Below are 16962 nucleotides of genomic sequence, written 5' to 3' on the forward strand. Positions count from 1 at the left end.
TAATGATATTGGCTTATGGGCTTGATTGGATGCTATGAAGGAGTGTACAAGTAGGGTTTGTGTTCAACACCACTGGCTTAAAAGAGCAGTGTTCTTACTCCTGAGATATGGAGCCCTGATTCAGAAGTTGGGGGATATTTTATTTTGCAAACTCAGTATATGAAAAAATGTTGACCAAAGAAAAAAATACATATAATATTGATGTCTGAAGTAGTATTTAAGTCCATATTTTTAGGGAAGATTGCAACATTTTCTTTGATTGATATAAAGCAGAAATAATGGAAGGTTGATTATTCTTCAAAGTGGTTTGTGAAACAGATTTGCAGTGAATATCTTAAGTATTTCTCTTCACAAGCAACAAGGAAGAGACATTGTAGAACAAAGAAGAAAAGGAAGAACACTGTCAGAAGTGGGATTTGAACCCACGCCTCCAGAGGAGACTGCTACCTGAACGCAGCGCCTTAGACCGCTCGGCCATCCTGACACATAAAAAACTACGTTTCATAAAAATTGGATAAAACTAATTAACCAAAATTACTTTTTCAAAGGTGCAATGTCCATGCTGCTGTTGAAACTATTGATTCAAATATTAGTAATACATTGCTTTTTCAATTATTTTTCAAAGATGCTTAAAGTTGGATAAATCAAAAAGATATTGTAAAAATAACATTAACATGGAATTACCTATAGTTTAGGATTTTCCAAATATTTGAGAAAATGCTTGATACAAATAACATCTTCACATGCTCTACAATTAATGCCTGAATTTTGGATTGATTGATTGAGAGCTGCATTGAAAGAAAATCATTACTCCAAATGTGGCAGTTTCCAAAATACATTGAAAAGGGGATGTGCAGTATCTATTTTTCTAATTCATAGAATGCCAAGGAAAAATGCAGTAATTATTTTTTTTGCTCTATTCAGGATTGGATTCCAAGTGTCTAGAATTTGTTGTCTTGTGGATTTTCACTCACCATAGAAAAGACATTTATGAACTTTCCAAGAACTGGCTAATGATATTGGCTTATGGCCTTGATTGGATGCTATGAAGGAGTGTACAAGTAGGGTTTGTGTTCAACACCACTGGCTTAAAAGAGCAGTGTTCTTACTCCTGAGATATGGAGCCCTGATTCAGAAGTTGGGGGATATTTTATTTTGCAAACTCAGTATATGAAAAAATGTTGACCAAAGAAAAAAATACATATAATATTGATGTCTGAAGTAGTATTTAAGTCCATATTTTTAGGGAAGATTGCAACATTTTCTTTGATTGATATAAAGCAGAAATAATGGAAGGTTGATTATTCTTCAAAGTGGTTTGTGAAACAGATTTGCAGTGAATATCTTAAGTATTTCTCTTCACAAGCAACAAGGAAGAGACATTGTAGAACAAAGAAGAAAAGGAAGAACACTGTCAGAAGTGGGATTTGAACCCACGCCTCCAGAGGAGACTGCGACCTGAACGCAGCGCCTTAGGCCGCTCGGCCATCCTGACACATAAAAAACTAAGTTTCATAAAAATTGGATAAAACTAATTAACCAAAATTACTTTTTCAAAGGTGCAATGTCCATGCTGCTGTTGAAACTATTGATTCAAATATTAGTAATAAATTGCTTTTTCAATTATTTTTCAAAGATGCTTAAGTTGGATAAATCAAAAAGATATTGTAAAAATAACATTAACACGGAATTACCTATAGTTTAGGATTTTCCAAATATTTGAGAAAATGCTTGATACAAATAACATCTTCACATGCTCTACAATTAATGCCTGAATTTTGGATTGATTGATTGAGAGCTGCATTGAAAGAAAATCATGACTCCAAATGTGGCAGTTTCCAAAATACATTGAAAAGGGGATGTGCAGTATCTATTTTTCTAATTCATAGAATGCCAAGGAAAAATGCGGTAATTATTTTTTTTGCTCTATTCAGGATTGGATTCCAAGTGTCTAGAATTTGTTGTCTTGTGGATTTTCACTCACCATAGAAAAGACATTTATGAACTTTCCAAGAACTGGCTAATGATATTGGCTTATGGCCTTGATTGGATGCTATGAAGGAGTGTACAAGTAGGGTTTGTGTTCAACACCACTGGCTTAAAAGAGCAGTGTTCTTACTCCTGAGATATGGAGCCCTGATTCAGAAGTTGGGGGATATTTTATTTTGCAAACTCAGTATATGAAAAAATGTTGACCAAAGAAAAAAATACATATAATATTGATGTCTGAAGTAGTATTTAAGTCCATATTTTTAGGGAAGATTGCAACATTTTCTTTGATTGATATAAAGCAGAAATAATGGAAGGTTGATTATTCTTCAAAGTGGTTTGTGAAACAGATTTGCAGTGAATATCTTAAGTATTTCTCTTCACAAGCAACAAGGAAGAGACATTGTAGAACAAAGAAGAAAAGGAAGAACACTGTCAGAAGTGGGATTTGAACCCACGCCTCCAGAGGAGACTGCGACCTGAACGCAGCGCCTTAGACCGCTCGGCCATCCTGACACATAAAAAACTACGTTTCATAAAAATTGGATAAAACTAATTAACCAAAATTACTTTTTCAAAGGTGCAATGTCCATGCTGCTGTTGAAACTATTGATTCAAATATTAGTAATACATTGCTTTTTCAATTATTTTTCAAAGATGCTTAAAGTTGCATAAATCAAAAAGATATTGTAAAAATAACATTAACACGGAATTACCTATAGTTTAGGATTTTCAAAATATTTGAGAAAATGCTTGATACAAATAACATCTTCACATGCTCTACAATTAATGCCTGAATTTTGGATTGATTGATTGAGAGCTGCATTGAAAGAAAATCATTACTCCAAATGTGGCAGTTTCCAAAATACATTGAAAAGGGGATGTGCAGTATCTATTTTTCTAATTCATAGAATGCCAAGGAAAAATGCGGTAATTATTTTTTTTGCTCTATTCAGGATTGGATTCCAAGTGTCTAGAATTTGTTGTCTTGTGGATTTTCACTCACCATAGAAAAGACATTTATGAACTTTCCAAGAACTGGCTAATGATATTGGCTTATGGGCTTGATTGGATGCTATGAAGGAGTGTACAAGTAGGGTTTGTGTTCAACACCACTGGCTTAAAAGAGCAGTGTTCTTACTCCTGAGATATGGAGCCCTGATTCAGAAGTTGGGGGATATTTTATTTTGCAAACTCAGTATATGAAAAAATGTTGACCAAAGAAAAAAATACATATAATATTGATGTCTGAAGTAGTATTTAAGTCCATATTTTTAGGGAAGATTGCAACATTTTCTTTGATTGATATAAAGCAGAAATAATGGAAGGTTGATTATTCTTCAAAGTGGTTTGTGAAACAGATTTGCAGTGAATATCTTAAGTATTTCTCTTCACAAGCAACAAGGAAGAGACATTGTAGAACAAAGAAGAAAAGGAAGAACACTGTCAGAAGTGGGATTTGAACCCACGCCTCCAGAGGAGACTGCGACCTGAACACAGCGCCTTAGGCCGCTCGGCCATCCTGACACATAAAAAACTAAGTTTCATAAAAATTGGATAAAACTAATTAACCAAAATTACTTTTTCAAAGGTGCAATGTCCATGCTGCTGTTGAAACTATTGATTCAAATATTAGTAATAAATTGCTTTTTCAATTATTTTTCAAAGATGCTTAAGGTTGGATAAATCAAAAAGATATTGTAAAAATAACATTAACACGGAATTACCTATAGTTTAGGATTTTCCAAATATTTGAGAAAATGCTTGATACAAATAACATCTTCACATGCTCTACAATTAATGCCTGAATTTTGGATTGATTGATTGAGAGCTGCATTGAAAGAAAATCATTACTCCAAATGTGGCAGTTTCCAAAATACATTGAAAAGGGGATGTGCAGTATCTATTTTTCTAATTCATAGAATGCCAAGTAAAAATGCGGTAATTATTTTTTTTGCTCTATTCAGGATTGGATTCCAAGTGTCTAGAATTTGTTGTCTTGTGGATTTTCACTCACCATAGAAAAGACATTTATGAACTTTCCAAGAACTGGCTAATGATATTGGCTTATGGGCTTGATTGGATGCTATGAAGGAGTGTACAAGTAGGGTTTGTGTTCAACACCACTGGCTTAAAAGAGCAGTGTTCTTACTCCTGAGATATGGAGCCCTGATTCAGAAGTTGGGGGATATTTTATTTTGCAAACTCAGTATATGAAAAAATGTTGACCAAAGAAAAAAATACATATAATATTGATGTCTGAAGTAGTATTTAAGTCCATATTTTTAGGGAAGATTGCAACATTTTCTTTGATTGATATAAAGCAGAAATAATGGAAGGTTGATTATTCTTCAAAGTGGTTTGTGAAACAGATTTGCAGTGAATATCTTAAGTATTTCTCTTCACAAGCAACAAGGAAGAGACATTGTAGAACAAAGAAGAAAAGGAAGAACACTGTCAGAAGTGGGATTTGAACCCACACCTCCAGAGGAGACTGCGACCTGAACACAGCGCCTTAGGCCGCTCGGCCATCCTGACTCATAAAAAACTAAGTTTCATAAAAATTGGATAAAACTAATTAACCAAAATTACTTTTTCAAAGGTGCAATGTCCATGCTGCTGTTGAAACTATTGATTCAAATATTAGTAATAAATTGCTTTTTCAATTATTTTTCAAAGATGCTTAAGGTTGGATAAATCAAAAAGATATTGTAAAAATAACATTAACACGGAATTACCTATAGTTTAGGATTTTCCAAATATTTGAGAAAATGCTTGATACAAATAACATCTTCACATGCTCTACAATTAATGCCTGAATTTTGGATTGATTGATTGAGAGCTGCATTGAAAGAAAATCATTACTCCAAATGTGGCAGTTTCCAAAATACATTGAAAAGGGGATGTGCAGTATCTATTTTTCTAATTCATAGAATGCCAAGGAAAAATGCGGTAATTATTTTTTTTGCTCTATTCAGGATTGGATTCCAAATGTCTAGAATTTGTTGTCTTGTGGATTTTTACTCACCATAGAAAAGACATTTATGAACTTTCCAAGAACTGGCTAATGATATTGGCTTATGGCCTTGATTGGATGCTATGAAGGAGTGTACAAGTAGGGTTTGTGTTCAACACCACTGGCTTAAAAGAGCAGTGTTCTTACTCCTGAGATATGGAGCCCTGATTCAGAAGTTGGGGGATATTTTATTTTGCAAACTCAGTATATGAAAAAATGTTGACCAAAGAAAAAAATACATATAATATTGATGTCTGAAGTAGTATTTAAGTCCATATTTTTAGGGAAGATTGCAACATTTTCTTTGATTGATATAAAGCAGAAATAATGGAAGGTTGATTATTCTTCAAAGTGGTTTGTGAAACAGATTTGCAGTGAATATCTTAAGTATTTCTCTTCACAAGCAACAAGGAAGAGACATTGTAGAACAAAGAAGAAAAGGAAGAACACTGTCAGAAGTGGGATTTGAACCCACGCCTCCAGAGGAGACTGCGACCTGAACACAGCGCCTTAGGCCGCTCGGCCATCCTGACACATAAAAAACTAAGTTTCATAAAAATTGGATAAAACTAATTAACCAAAATTACTTTTTCAAAGGTGCAATGTCCATGCTGCTGTTGAAACTATTGATTCAAATATTAGTAATAAATTGCTTTTTCAATTATTTTTCAAAGATGCTTAAGGTTGGATAAATCAAAAAGATATTGTAAAAATAACATTAACACGGAATTACCTATAGTTTAGGATTTTCCAAATATTTGAGAAAATGCTTGACACAAATAACATCTTCACATGCTCTACAATTAATGCCTGAATTTTGGATTGATTGATTGAGAGCTGCATTGAAAGAAAATCATTACTACAAATGTGGCAGTTTCCAAAATACATTGAAAAGGGGATGTGCAGTATCTCTTTTTCTAATTCATAGAATGCCAAGGAAAAATGCGGTAATTATTTTTTTTGCTCTATTCAGGATTGGATTCCAAGTGTCTAGAATTTGTTGTCTTGTGGATTTTCACTCACCATAGAAAAGACATTTATGAACTTTCCAAGAACTGGCTAATGATATTGGCTTATGGCCTTGATTGGATGCTATGAAGGAGTGTACAAGTAGGGTTTGTGTTCATGACCACTGGCTTAAAAGAGCAGTGTTCTTACTCCTGAGATATGGAGCCCTGATTCAGAAGTTGGGGGATATTTTATTTTGCAAATTCAGTATATGAAAAAATGTTGACAAAAGAAAAAAATACATATAATATTGATGTCTGAAGTAGTATTTAAGTCCATATTTTTAGGAAAGATTGCAACATTTTCTTTGATTGATATAAAGCAGAAATAATGGAAGGTTGATTATTCTTCAAAGTGGTTTGTGAAACAGATTTGCAGTGAATATCTTAAGTATTTCTCTTCACAAGCAACAAGGAAGAGACATTGTAGAACAAAGAAGAAAAGGAAGAACACTGTCAGAAGTGGGATTTGAACCCACGCCTCCAGAGGAGACTGCGACCTGAACGCAGCGCCTTAGACCGCTCGGCCATCCTGACACATAAAAAACTACGTTTCATAAAAATTGGATAAAACTAATTAACCAAAATTACTTTTTCAAAGGTGCAATGTCCATGCTGCTGTTGAAACTATTGATTCAAATATTAGTAATACATTGCTTTTTCAATTATTTTTCAAAGATGCTTAAAGTTGCATAAATCAAAAAGATATTGTAAAAATAACATTAACACGGAATTACCTATAGTTTAGGATTTTCCAAATATTTGAGAAAATGCTTGATACAAATAACATCTTCACATGCTCTACAATTAATGCCTGAATTTTGGATTGATTGATTGAGAGCTGCATTGAAAGAAAATCATTACTCCAAATGTGGCAGTTTCCAAAATACATTGAAAAGGGGATGTGCAGTATCTATTTTTCTAATTCATAGAATGCCAAGGAAAAATGCGGTAATTATTTTTTTTGCTCTATTCAGGATTGGATTCCAAGTGTCTAGAATTTGTTGTCTTGTGGATTTTCACTCACCATAGAAAAGACATTTATGAACTTTCCAAGAACTGGCTAATGATATTGGCTTATGGGCTTGATTGGATGCTATGAAGGAGTGTACAAGTAGGGTTTGTGTTCAACACCACTGGCTTAAAAGAGCAGTGTTCTTACTCCTGAGATATGGAGCCCTGATTCAGAAGTTGGGGGATATTTTATTTTGCAAACTCAGTATATGAAAAAATGTTGACCAAAGAAAAAAATACATATAATATTGATGTCTGAAGTAGTATTTAAGTCCATATTTTTAGGGAAGATTGCAACATTTTCTTTGATTGATATAAAGCAGAAATAATGGAAGGTTGATTATTCTTCAAAGTGGTTTGTGAAACAGATTTGCAGTGAATATCTTAAGTATTTCTCTTCACAAGCAACAAGGAAGAGACATTGTAGAACAAAGAAGAAAAGGAAGAACACTGTCAGAAGTGGGATTTGAACCCACGCCTCCAGAGGAGACTGCGACCTGAACACAGCGCCTTAGGCCGCTCGGCCATCCTGACACATAAAAAACTAAGTTTCATAAAAATTGGATAAAACTAATTAACCAAAATTACTTTTTCAAAGGTGCAATGTCCATGCTGCTGTTGAAACTATTGATTCAAATATTAGTAATAAATTGCTTTTTCAATTATTTTTCAAAGATGCTTAAGGTTGGATAAATCAAAAAGATATTGTAAAAATAACATTAACACGGAATTACCTATAGTTTAGGATTTTCCAAATATTTGAGAAAATGCTTGATACAAATAACATCTTCACATGCTCTACAATTAATGCCTGAATTTTGGATTGATTGATTGAGAGCTGCATTGAAAGAAAATCATTACTCCAAATGTGGCAGTTTCCAAAATACATTGAAAAGGGGATGTGCAGTATCTATTTTTCTAATTCATAGAATGCCAAGGAAAAATGCGGTAATTATTTTTTTTGCTCTATTCAGGATTGGATTCCAAGTGTCTAGAATTTGTTGTCTTGTGGATTTTCACTCACCATAGAAAAGACATTTATGAACTTTCCAAGAACTGGCTAATGATATTGGCTTATGGCCTTGATTGGATGCTATGAAGGAGTGTACAAGTAGGGTTTGTGTTCAACACCACTGGCTTAAAAGAGCAGTGTTCTTACTCCTGAGATATGGAGCCCTGATTCAGAAGTTGGGGGATATTTTATTTTGCAAACTCAGTATATGAAAAAATGTTGACCAAAGAAAAAAATACATATAATATTGATGTCTGAAGTAGTATTTAAGTCCATATTTTTAGGGAAGATTGCAACATTTTCTTTGATTGATATAAAGCAGAAATAATGGAAGGTTGATTATTCTTCAAAGTGGTTTGTGAAACAGATTTGCAGTGAATATCTTAAGTATTTCTCTTCACAAGCAACAAGGAAGAGACATTGTAGAACAAAGAAGAAAAGGAAGAACACTGTCAGAAGTGGGATTTGAACTCCCAGAGGAGACTGCGACCTGAACGCAGCGCCTTAGACCGCTCGGCCATCCTGACACATAAAACACTAACTTTCATAAAAATTGGATAAGACTAATTAACCAAAACTACTTTTTCAAAGGTGCAATGTCCATGCTGCTGTTGAAACTATTGATTCAAATATTAGTAATAAATTGCTTTTTCAATTATTTTTCAAAGATGCTTAAGGTTGGATAAATCAAAAAGATATTGTAAAAATAACATTAACACGGAATTACCTATAGTTTAGGATTTTCCAAATATTTGAGAAAATGCTTGACACAAATAACATCTTCACATGCTCTACAATTAATGCCTGAATTTTGGATTGATTGATTGAGAGCTGCATTGAAAGAAAATCATTACTACAAATGTGGCAGTTTCCAAAATACATTGAAAAGGGGATGTGCAGTATCTATTTTTCTAATTCATAGAATGCCAAGGAAAAATGCGGTAATTATTTTTTTTGCTCTATTCAGGATTGGATTCCAAGTGTCTAGAATTTGTTGTCTTGTGGATTTTCACTCACCATAGAAAAGACATTTATGAACTTTCCAAGAACTGGCTAATGATATTGGCTTATGGCCTTGATTGGATGCTATGAAGGAGTGTACAAGTAGGGTTTGTGTTCAACACCACTGGCTTAAAAGAGCAGTGTTCTTACTCCTGAGATATGGAGCCCTGATTCAGAAGTTGGGGGATATTTTATTTTGCAAACTCAGTATATGAAAAAATGTTGACCAAAGAAAAAAATACATATAATATTGATGTCTGAAGTAGTATTTAAGTCCATATTTTTAGGGAAGATTGCAACATTTTCTTTGATTGATATAAAGCAGAAATAATGGAAGGTTGATTATTCTTCAAAGTGGTTTGTGAAACAGATTTGCAGTGAATATCTTAAGTATTTCTCTTCACAAGCAACAAGGAAGAGACATTGTAGAACAAAGAAGAAAAGGAAGAACACTGTCAGAAGTGGGATTTGAACCCACGCCTCCAGAGGAGATTGCGACCTGAACGCAGCGCCTTAGACCGCTCGGCCATCCTGACACGTAAAAAGCTATGTTTCATAAAAATTGGATAAAACTAATTAACCAAAACTACTTTTTCAAAGGTGCAATGTCCATGCTGCTGTTGAAACTATTGATTCAAATATTAGTAATAAATTGCTTTTTCAATTATTTTTCAAAGATGCTTAAGGTTGGATAAATCAAAAAGATATTGTAAAAATAACATTAACACGGAATTACCTATAGTTTAGGATTTTCCAAATATTTGAGAAAATGCTTGATACAAATAACATCTTCACATGCTCTACAATTAATGCCTGAATTTTGGATTGATTGATTGAGAGCTGCATTGAAAGAAAATCATTACTCCAAATGTGGCAGTTTCCAAAATACATTGAAAAGGGGATGTGCAGTATCTATTTTTCTAATTCATAGAATGCCAAGGAAAAATGCGGTAATTATTTTTTTTGCTCTATTCAGGATTGGATTCCAAGTGTCTAGAATTTGTTGTCTTGTGGATTTTCACTCACCATAGAAAAGACATTTATGAACTTTCCAAGAACTGGCTAATGATATTGGCTTATGGCCTTGATTGGATGCTATGAAGGAGTGTACAAGTAGGGTTTGTGTTCAACACCACTGGCTTAAAAGAGCAGTGTTCTTACTCCTGAGATATGGAGCCCTGATTCAGAAGTTGGGGGATATTTTATTTTGCAAACTCAGTATATGAAAAAATGTTGACCAAAGAAAAAAATACATATAATATTGATGTCTGAAGTAGTATTTAAGTCCATATTTTTAGGGAAGATTGCAACATTTTCTTTGATTGATATAAAGCAGAAATAATGGAAGGTTGATTATTCTTCAAAGTGGTTTGTGAAACAGATTTGCAGTGAATATCTTAAGTATTTCTCTTCACAAGCAACAAGGAAGAGACATTGTAGAACAAAGAAGAAAAGGAAGAACACTGTCAGAAGTGGGATTTGAACTCCCAGAGGAGACTGCGACCTGAACGCAGCGCCTTAGACCGCTCGGCCATCCTGACACATAAAACACTAAGTTTCATAAAAATTGGATAAGACTAATTAACCAAAACTACTTTTTCAAAGGTGCAATGTCCATGCTGCTGTTGAAACTATTGATTCAAATATTAGTAATAAATTGCTTTTTCAATTATTTTTCAAAGATGCTTAAGGTTGGATAAATCAAAAAGATATTGTAAAAATAACATTAACACGGAATTACCTATAGTTTAGGATTTTCCAAATATTTGAGAAAATGCTTGACACAAATAACATCTTCACATGCTCTACAATTAATGCCTGAATTTTGGATTGATTGATTGAGAGCTGCATTGAAAGAAAATCATTACTACAAATGTGGCAGTTTCCAAAATACATTGAAAAGGGGATGTGCAGTATCTATTTTTCTAATTCATAGAATGCCAAGGAAAAATGCGGTAATTATTTTTTTTGCTCTATTCAGGATTGGATTCCAAGTGTCTAGAATTTGTTGTCTTGTGGATTTTCACTCACCATAGAAAAGACATTTATGAACTTTCCAAGAACTGGCTAATGATATTGGCTTATGGCCTTGATTGGATGCTATGAAGGAGTGTACAAGTAGGGTTTGTGTTCAACACCACTGGCTTAAAAGAGCAGTGTTCTTACTCCTGAGATATGGAGCCCTGATTCAGAAGTTGGGGGATATTTTATTTTGCAAACTCAGTATATGAAAAAATGTTGACCAAAGAAAAAAATACATATAATATTGATGTCTGAAGTAGTATTTAAGTCCATATTTTTAGGGAAGATTGCAACATTTTCTTTGATTGATATAAAGCAGAAATAATGGAAGGTTGATTATTCTTCAAAGTGGTTTGTGAAACAGATTTGCAGTGAATATCTTAAGTATTTCTCTTCACAAGCAACAAGGAAGAGACATTGTAGAACAAAGAAGAAAAGGAAGAACACTGTCAGAAGTGGGATTTGAACCCACGCCTCCAGAGGAGATTGCGACCTGAACGCAGCGCCTTAGACCGCTCGGCCATCCTGACACGTAAAAAGCTATGTTTCATAAAAATTGGATAAAACTAATTAACCAAAACTACTTTTTCAAAGGTGCAATGTCCATGCTGCTGTTGAAACTATTGATTCAAATATTAGTAATAAATTGCTTTTTCAATTATTTTTCAAAGATGCTTAAAGTTGGATAAATCAAAAAGATATTGTAAAAATAACATTAACACGGAATTACCTATAGTTTAGGATTTTCCAAATATTTGAGAAAATGCTTGATACAAATAACATCTTCACATGCTCTACAATTAATGCCTGAATTTTGGATTGATTGATTGAGAGCTGCATTGAAAGAAAATCATTACTCCAAATGTGGCAGTTTCCAAAATACATTGAAAAGGGGATGTGCAGTATCTATTTTTCTAATTCATAGAATGCCAAGGAAAAATGCGGTAATTATTTTTTTTGCTCTATTCAGGATTGGATTCCAAGTGTCTAGAATTTGTTGTCTTGTGGATTTTCACTCACCATAGAAAAGACATTTATGAACTTTCCAAGAACTGGCTAATGATATTGGCTTATGGCCTTGATTGGATGCTATGAAGGAGTGTACAAGTAGGGTTTGTGTTCAACACCACTGGCTTAAAAGAGCAGTGTTCTTACTCCTGAGATATGGAGCCCTGATTCAGAAGTTGGGGGATATTTTATTTTGCAAACTCAGTATATGAAAAAATGTTGACCAAAGAAAAAAATACATATAATATTGATGTCTGAAGTAGTATTTAAGTCCATATTTTTAGGGAAGATTGCAACATTTTCTTTGATTGATATAAAGCAGAAATAATGGAAGGTTGATTATTCTTCAAAGTGGTTTGTGAAACAGATTTGCAGTGAATATCTTAAGTATTTCTCTTCACAAGCAACAAGGAAGAGACATTGTAGAACAAAGAAGAAAAGGAAGAACACTGTCAGAAGTGGGATTTGAACCCACGCCTCCAGAGGAGATTGCGACCTGAACGCAGCGCCTTAGACCGCTCGGCCATCCTGACACGTAAAAAGCTATGTTTCATAAAAATTGGATAAAACTAATTAACCAAAACTACTTTTTCAAAGGTGCAATGTCCATGCTGCTGTTGAAACTATTGATTCAAATATTAGTAATAAATTGCTTTTTCAATTATTTTTCAAAGATGCTTAAAGTTGGATAAATCAAAAAGATATTGTAAAAATAACATTAACACGGAATTACCTATAGTTTAGGATTTTCCAAATATTTGAGAAAATGCTTGATACAAATAACATCTTCACATGCTCTACAATTAATGCCTGAATTTTGGATTGATTGATTGAGAGCTGCATTGAAAGAAAATCATTACTCCAAATGTGGCAGTTTCCAAAATACATTGAAAAGGGGATGTGCAGTATCTATTTTTCTAATTCATAGAATGCCAAGGAAAAATGCGGTAATTATTTTTTTTGCTCTATTCAGGATTGGATTCCAAGTGTCTAGAATTTGTTGTCTTGTGGATTTTCACTCACCATAGAAAAGACATTTATGAACTTTCCAAGAACTGGCTAATGATATTGGCTTATGGCCTTGATTGGATGCTATGAAGGAGTGTACAAGTAGGGTTTGTGTTCAACACCACTGGCTTAAAAGAGCAGTGTTCTTACTCCTGAGATATGGAGCCCTGATTCAGAAGTTGGGGGATATTTTATTTTGCAAACTCAGTATATGAAAAAATGTTGACCAAAGAAAAAAATACATATAATATTGATGTCTGAAGTAGTATTTAAGTCCATATTTTTAGGGAAGATTGCAACATTTTCTTTGATTGATATAAAGCAGAAATAATGGAAGGTTGATTATTCTTCAAAGTGGTTTGTGAAACAGATTTGCAGTGAATATCTTAAGTATTTCTCTTCACAAGCAACAAGGAAGAGACATTGTAGAACAAAGAAGAAAAGGAAGAACACTGTCAGAAGTGGGATTTGAACTCCCAGAGGAGACTGCGACCTGAACGCAGCGCCTTAGACCGCTCGGCCATCCTGACACATAAAACACTAACTTTCATAAAAATTGGATAAGACTAATTAACCAAAACTACTTTTTCAAAGGTGCAATGTCCATGCTGCTGTTGAAACTATTGATTCAAATATTAGTAATAAATTGCTTTTTCAATTATTTTTCAAAGATGCTTAAAGTTGGATAAATCAAAAAGATATTGTAAAAATAACATTAACACGGAATTACCTATAGTTTAGGATTTTCCAAATATTTGAGAAAATGCTTGATACAAATAACATCTTCACATGCTCTACAATTAATGCCTGAATTTTGGATTGATTGATTGAGAGCTGCATTGAAAGAAAATCATTACTCCAAATGTGGCAGTTTCCAAAATACATTGAAAAGGGGATGTGCAGTATCTATTTTTCTAATTCATAGAATGCCAAGGAAAAATGCGGTAATTATTTTTTTTGCTCTATTCAGGATTGGATTCCAAGTGTCTAGAATTTGTTGTCTTGTGGATTTTCACTCACCATAGAAAAGACATTTATGAACTTTCCAAGAACTGGCTAATGATATTGGCTTATGGCCTTGATTGGATGCTATGAAGGAGTGTACAAGTAGGGTTTGTGTTCAACACCACTGGCTTAAAAGAGCAGTGTTCTTACTCCTGAGATATGGAGCCCTGATTCAGAAGTTGGGGGATATTTTATTTTGCAAACTCAGTATATGAAAAAATGTTGACCAAAGAAAAAAATACATATAATATTGATGTCTGAAGTAGTATTTAAGTCCATATTTTTAGGGAAGATTGCAACATTTTCTTTGATTGATATAAAGCAGAAATAATGGAAGGTTGATTATTCTTCAAAGTGGTTTGTGAAACAGATTTGCAGTGAATATCTTAAGTATTTCTCTTCACAAGCAACAAGGAAGAGACATTGTAGAACAAAGAAGAAAAGGAAGAACACTGTCAGAAGTGGGATTTGAACCCACGCCTCCAGAGGAGATTGCGACCTGAACGCAGCGCCTTAGACCGCTCGGCCATCCTGACACGTAAAAAGCTATGTTTCATAAAAATTGGATAAAACTAATTAACCAAAACTACTTTTTCAAAGGTGCAATGTCCATGCTGCTGTTGAAACTATTGATTCAAATATTAGTAATAAATTGCTTTTTCAATTATTTTTCAAAGATGCTTAAAGTTGGATAAATCAAAAAGATATTGTAAAAATAACATTAACACGGAATTACCTATAGTTTAGGATTTTCCAAATATTTGAGAAAATGCTTGATACAAATAACATCTTCACATGCTCTACAATTAATGCCTGAATTTTGGATTGATTGATTGAGAGCTGCATTGAAAGAAAATCATTACTCCAAATGTGGCAGTTTCCAAAATACATTGAAAAGGGGATGTGCAGTATCTATTTTTCTAATTCATAGAATGCCAAGGAAAAATGCGGTAATTATTTTTTTTGCTCTATTCAGGATTGGATTCCAAGTGTCTAGAATTTGTTGTCTTGTGGATTTTCACTCACCATAGAAAAGACATTTATGAACTTTCCAAGAACTGGCTAATGATATTGGCTTATGGCCTTGATTGGATGCTATGAAGGAGTGTACAAGTAGGGTTTGTGTTCAACACCACTGGCTTAAAAGAGCAGTGTTCTTACTCCTGAGATATGGAGCCCTGATTCAGAAGTTGGGGGATATTTTATTTTGCAAACTCAGTATATGAAAAAATGTTGACCAAAGAAAAAAATACATATAATATTGATGTCTGAAGTAGTATTTAAGTCCATATTTTTAGGGAAGATTGCAACATTTTCTTTGATTGATATAAAGCAGAAATAATGGAAGGTTGATTATTCTTCAAAGTGGTTTGTGAAACAGATTTGCAGTGAATATCTTAAGTATTTCTCTTCACAAGCAACAAGGAAGAGACATTGTAGAACAAAGAAGAAAAGGAAGAACACTGTCAGAAGTGGGATTTGAACTCCCAGAGGAGACTGCGACCTGAACGCAGCGCCTTAGACCGCTCGGCCATCCTGACACATAAAACACTAACTTTCATAAAAATTGGATAAGACTAATTAACCAAAACTACTTTTTCAAAGGTGCAATGTCCATGCTGCTGTTGAAACTATTGATTCAAATATTAGTAATAAATTGCTTTTTCAATTATTTTTCAAAGATGCTTAAGGTTGGATAAATCAAAAAGATATTGTAAAAATAACATTAACACGGAATTACCTATAGTTTAGGATTTTCCAAATATTTGAGAAAATGCTTGACACAAATAACATCTTCACATGCTCTACAATTAATGCCTGAATTTTGGATTGATTGATTGAGAGCTGCATTGAAAGAAAATCATTACTACAAATGTGGCAGTTTCCAAAATACATTGAAAAGGGGATGTGCAGTATCTATTTTTCTAATTCATAGAATGCCAAGGAAAAATGCGGTAATTATTTTTTTTGCTCTATTCAGGATTTAATTCCAAGTGTCTAGAATTTGTTGTCTTGTGGATTTTCACTCACCATAGAAAAGACATTTATGAACTTTCCAAGAACTGGCTAATGATATTGGCTTATGGCCTTGATTGGATGCTATGAAGGAGTGTACAAGTAGGGTTTGTGTTCAACACCACTGGCTTAAAAGAGCAGTGTTCTTACTCCTGAGATATGGAGCCCTGATTCAGAAGTTGGGGGATATTTTATTTTGCAAACTCAGTATATGAAAAAATGTTGACCAAAGAAAAAAATACATATAATATTGATGTCTGAAGTAGTATTTAAGTCCATATTTTTAGGGAAGATTGCAACATTTTCTTTGATTGATATAAAGCAGAAATAATGGAAGGTTGATTATTCTTCAAAGTGGTTTGTGAAACAGATTTGCAGTGAATATCTTAAGTATTTCTCTTCACAAGCAACAAGGAAGAGACATTGTAGAACAAAGAAGAAAAGGAAGAACACTGTCAGAAGTGGGATTTGAACCCACGCCTCCAGAGGAGATTGCGACCTGAACGCAGCGCCTTAGACCGCTCGGCCATCCTGACACGTAAAAAGCTATGTTTCATAAAAATTGGATAAAACTAATTAACCAAAACTACTTTTTCAAAGGTGCAATGTCCATGCTGCTGTTGAAACTATTGATTCAAATATTAGTAATAAATTGCTTTTTCAATTATTTTTCAAAGATGCTTAAGGTTGGATAAATCAAAAAAATATTGTAAAAATAACATTAACACGGAATTACCTATAGTTTAGGATTTTCCAAATATTTGAGAAAATGCTTGATACAAATAACATCTTCACATGCTCTACAATTAATGCCTGAATTTTGGATTGATTGATTGAGAGCTGCATTGAAAGAAAATCATTAC

At 33.6% G+C, this 16962-nt stretch overlaps 12 non-coding genes across 12 annotated transcripts; all 12 read right to left on the reverse strand.

The window, feature by feature from the left end:
* Positions 1-1412: 1412 nt before the first annotated feature.
* Positions 1413-1495, reverse strand: TRNAL-CAG (transfer RNA leucine (anticodon CAG)). Its single transcript has one exon. It is a non-coding gene; the product is annotated as a tRNA-Leu (tRNA).
* Positions 1496-2422: 927 nt separating this feature from the next.
* On the reverse strand, positions 2423-2505 carry TRNAL-CAG (transfer RNA leucine (anticodon CAG)). The gene has a single exon. It is a non-coding gene; the product is annotated as a tRNA-Leu (tRNA).
* Positions 2506-3433: 928 nt separating this feature from the next.
* On the reverse strand, positions 3434-3516 carry TRNAL-CAG (transfer RNA leucine (anticodon CAG)). The gene has a single exon. It is a non-coding gene; the product is annotated as a tRNA-Leu (tRNA).
* A 928-nt stretch (positions 3517-4444) lies between these two features.
* Positions 4445-4527, reverse strand: TRNAL-CAG (transfer RNA leucine (anticodon CAG)). Its single transcript has one exon. It is a non-coding gene; the product is annotated as a tRNA-Leu (tRNA).
* Positions 4528-5455: 928 nt separating this feature from the next.
* TRNAL-CAG (transfer RNA leucine (anticodon CAG)) lies at positions 5456-5538 on the reverse strand. The gene has a single exon. It is a non-coding gene; the product is annotated as a tRNA-Leu (tRNA).
* Positions 5539-6466: 928 nt separating this feature from the next.
* On the reverse strand, positions 6467-6549 carry TRNAL-CAG (transfer RNA leucine (anticodon CAG)). The gene has a single exon. It is a non-coding gene; the product is annotated as a tRNA-Leu (tRNA).
* A 928-nt stretch (positions 6550-7477) lies between these two features.
* Positions 7478-7560, reverse strand: TRNAL-CAG (transfer RNA leucine (anticodon CAG)). The gene has a single exon. It is a non-coding gene; the product is annotated as a tRNA-Leu (tRNA).
* A 1933-nt stretch (positions 7561-9493) lies between these two features.
* Positions 9494-9576, reverse strand: TRNAL-CAG (transfer RNA leucine (anticodon CAG)). The gene has a single exon. It is a non-coding gene; the product is annotated as a tRNA-Leu (tRNA).
* A 1933-nt stretch (positions 9577-11509) lies between these two features.
* TRNAL-CAG (transfer RNA leucine (anticodon CAG)) lies at positions 11510-11592 on the reverse strand. The gene has a single exon. It is a non-coding gene; the product is annotated as a tRNA-Leu (tRNA).
* Positions 11593-12520: 928 nt separating this feature from the next.
* Positions 12521-12603, reverse strand: TRNAL-CAG (transfer RNA leucine (anticodon CAG)). The gene has a single exon. It is a non-coding gene; the product is annotated as a tRNA-Leu (tRNA).
* Positions 12604-14536: 1933 nt separating this feature from the next.
* TRNAL-CAG (transfer RNA leucine (anticodon CAG)) lies at positions 14537-14619 on the reverse strand. Its single transcript has one exon. It is a non-coding gene; the product is annotated as a tRNA-Leu (tRNA).
* Positions 14620-16552: 1933 nt separating this feature from the next.
* On the reverse strand, positions 16553-16635 carry TRNAL-CAG (transfer RNA leucine (anticodon CAG)). The gene has a single exon. It is a non-coding gene; the product is annotated as a tRNA-Leu (tRNA).
* Positions 16636-16962: the final 327 nt, after the last annotated feature.

This window comes from Taudactylus pleione, unplaced genomic scaffold (genome assembly GCF_031769625.1).
Source record: "Taudactylus pleione unplaced genomic scaffold, aTauple2 ptg000177l, whole genome shotgun sequence".
NCBI classification, from domain to species: Eukaryota; Metazoa; Chordata; class Amphibia; order Anura; family Myobatrachidae; genus Taudactylus; species Taudactylus pleione.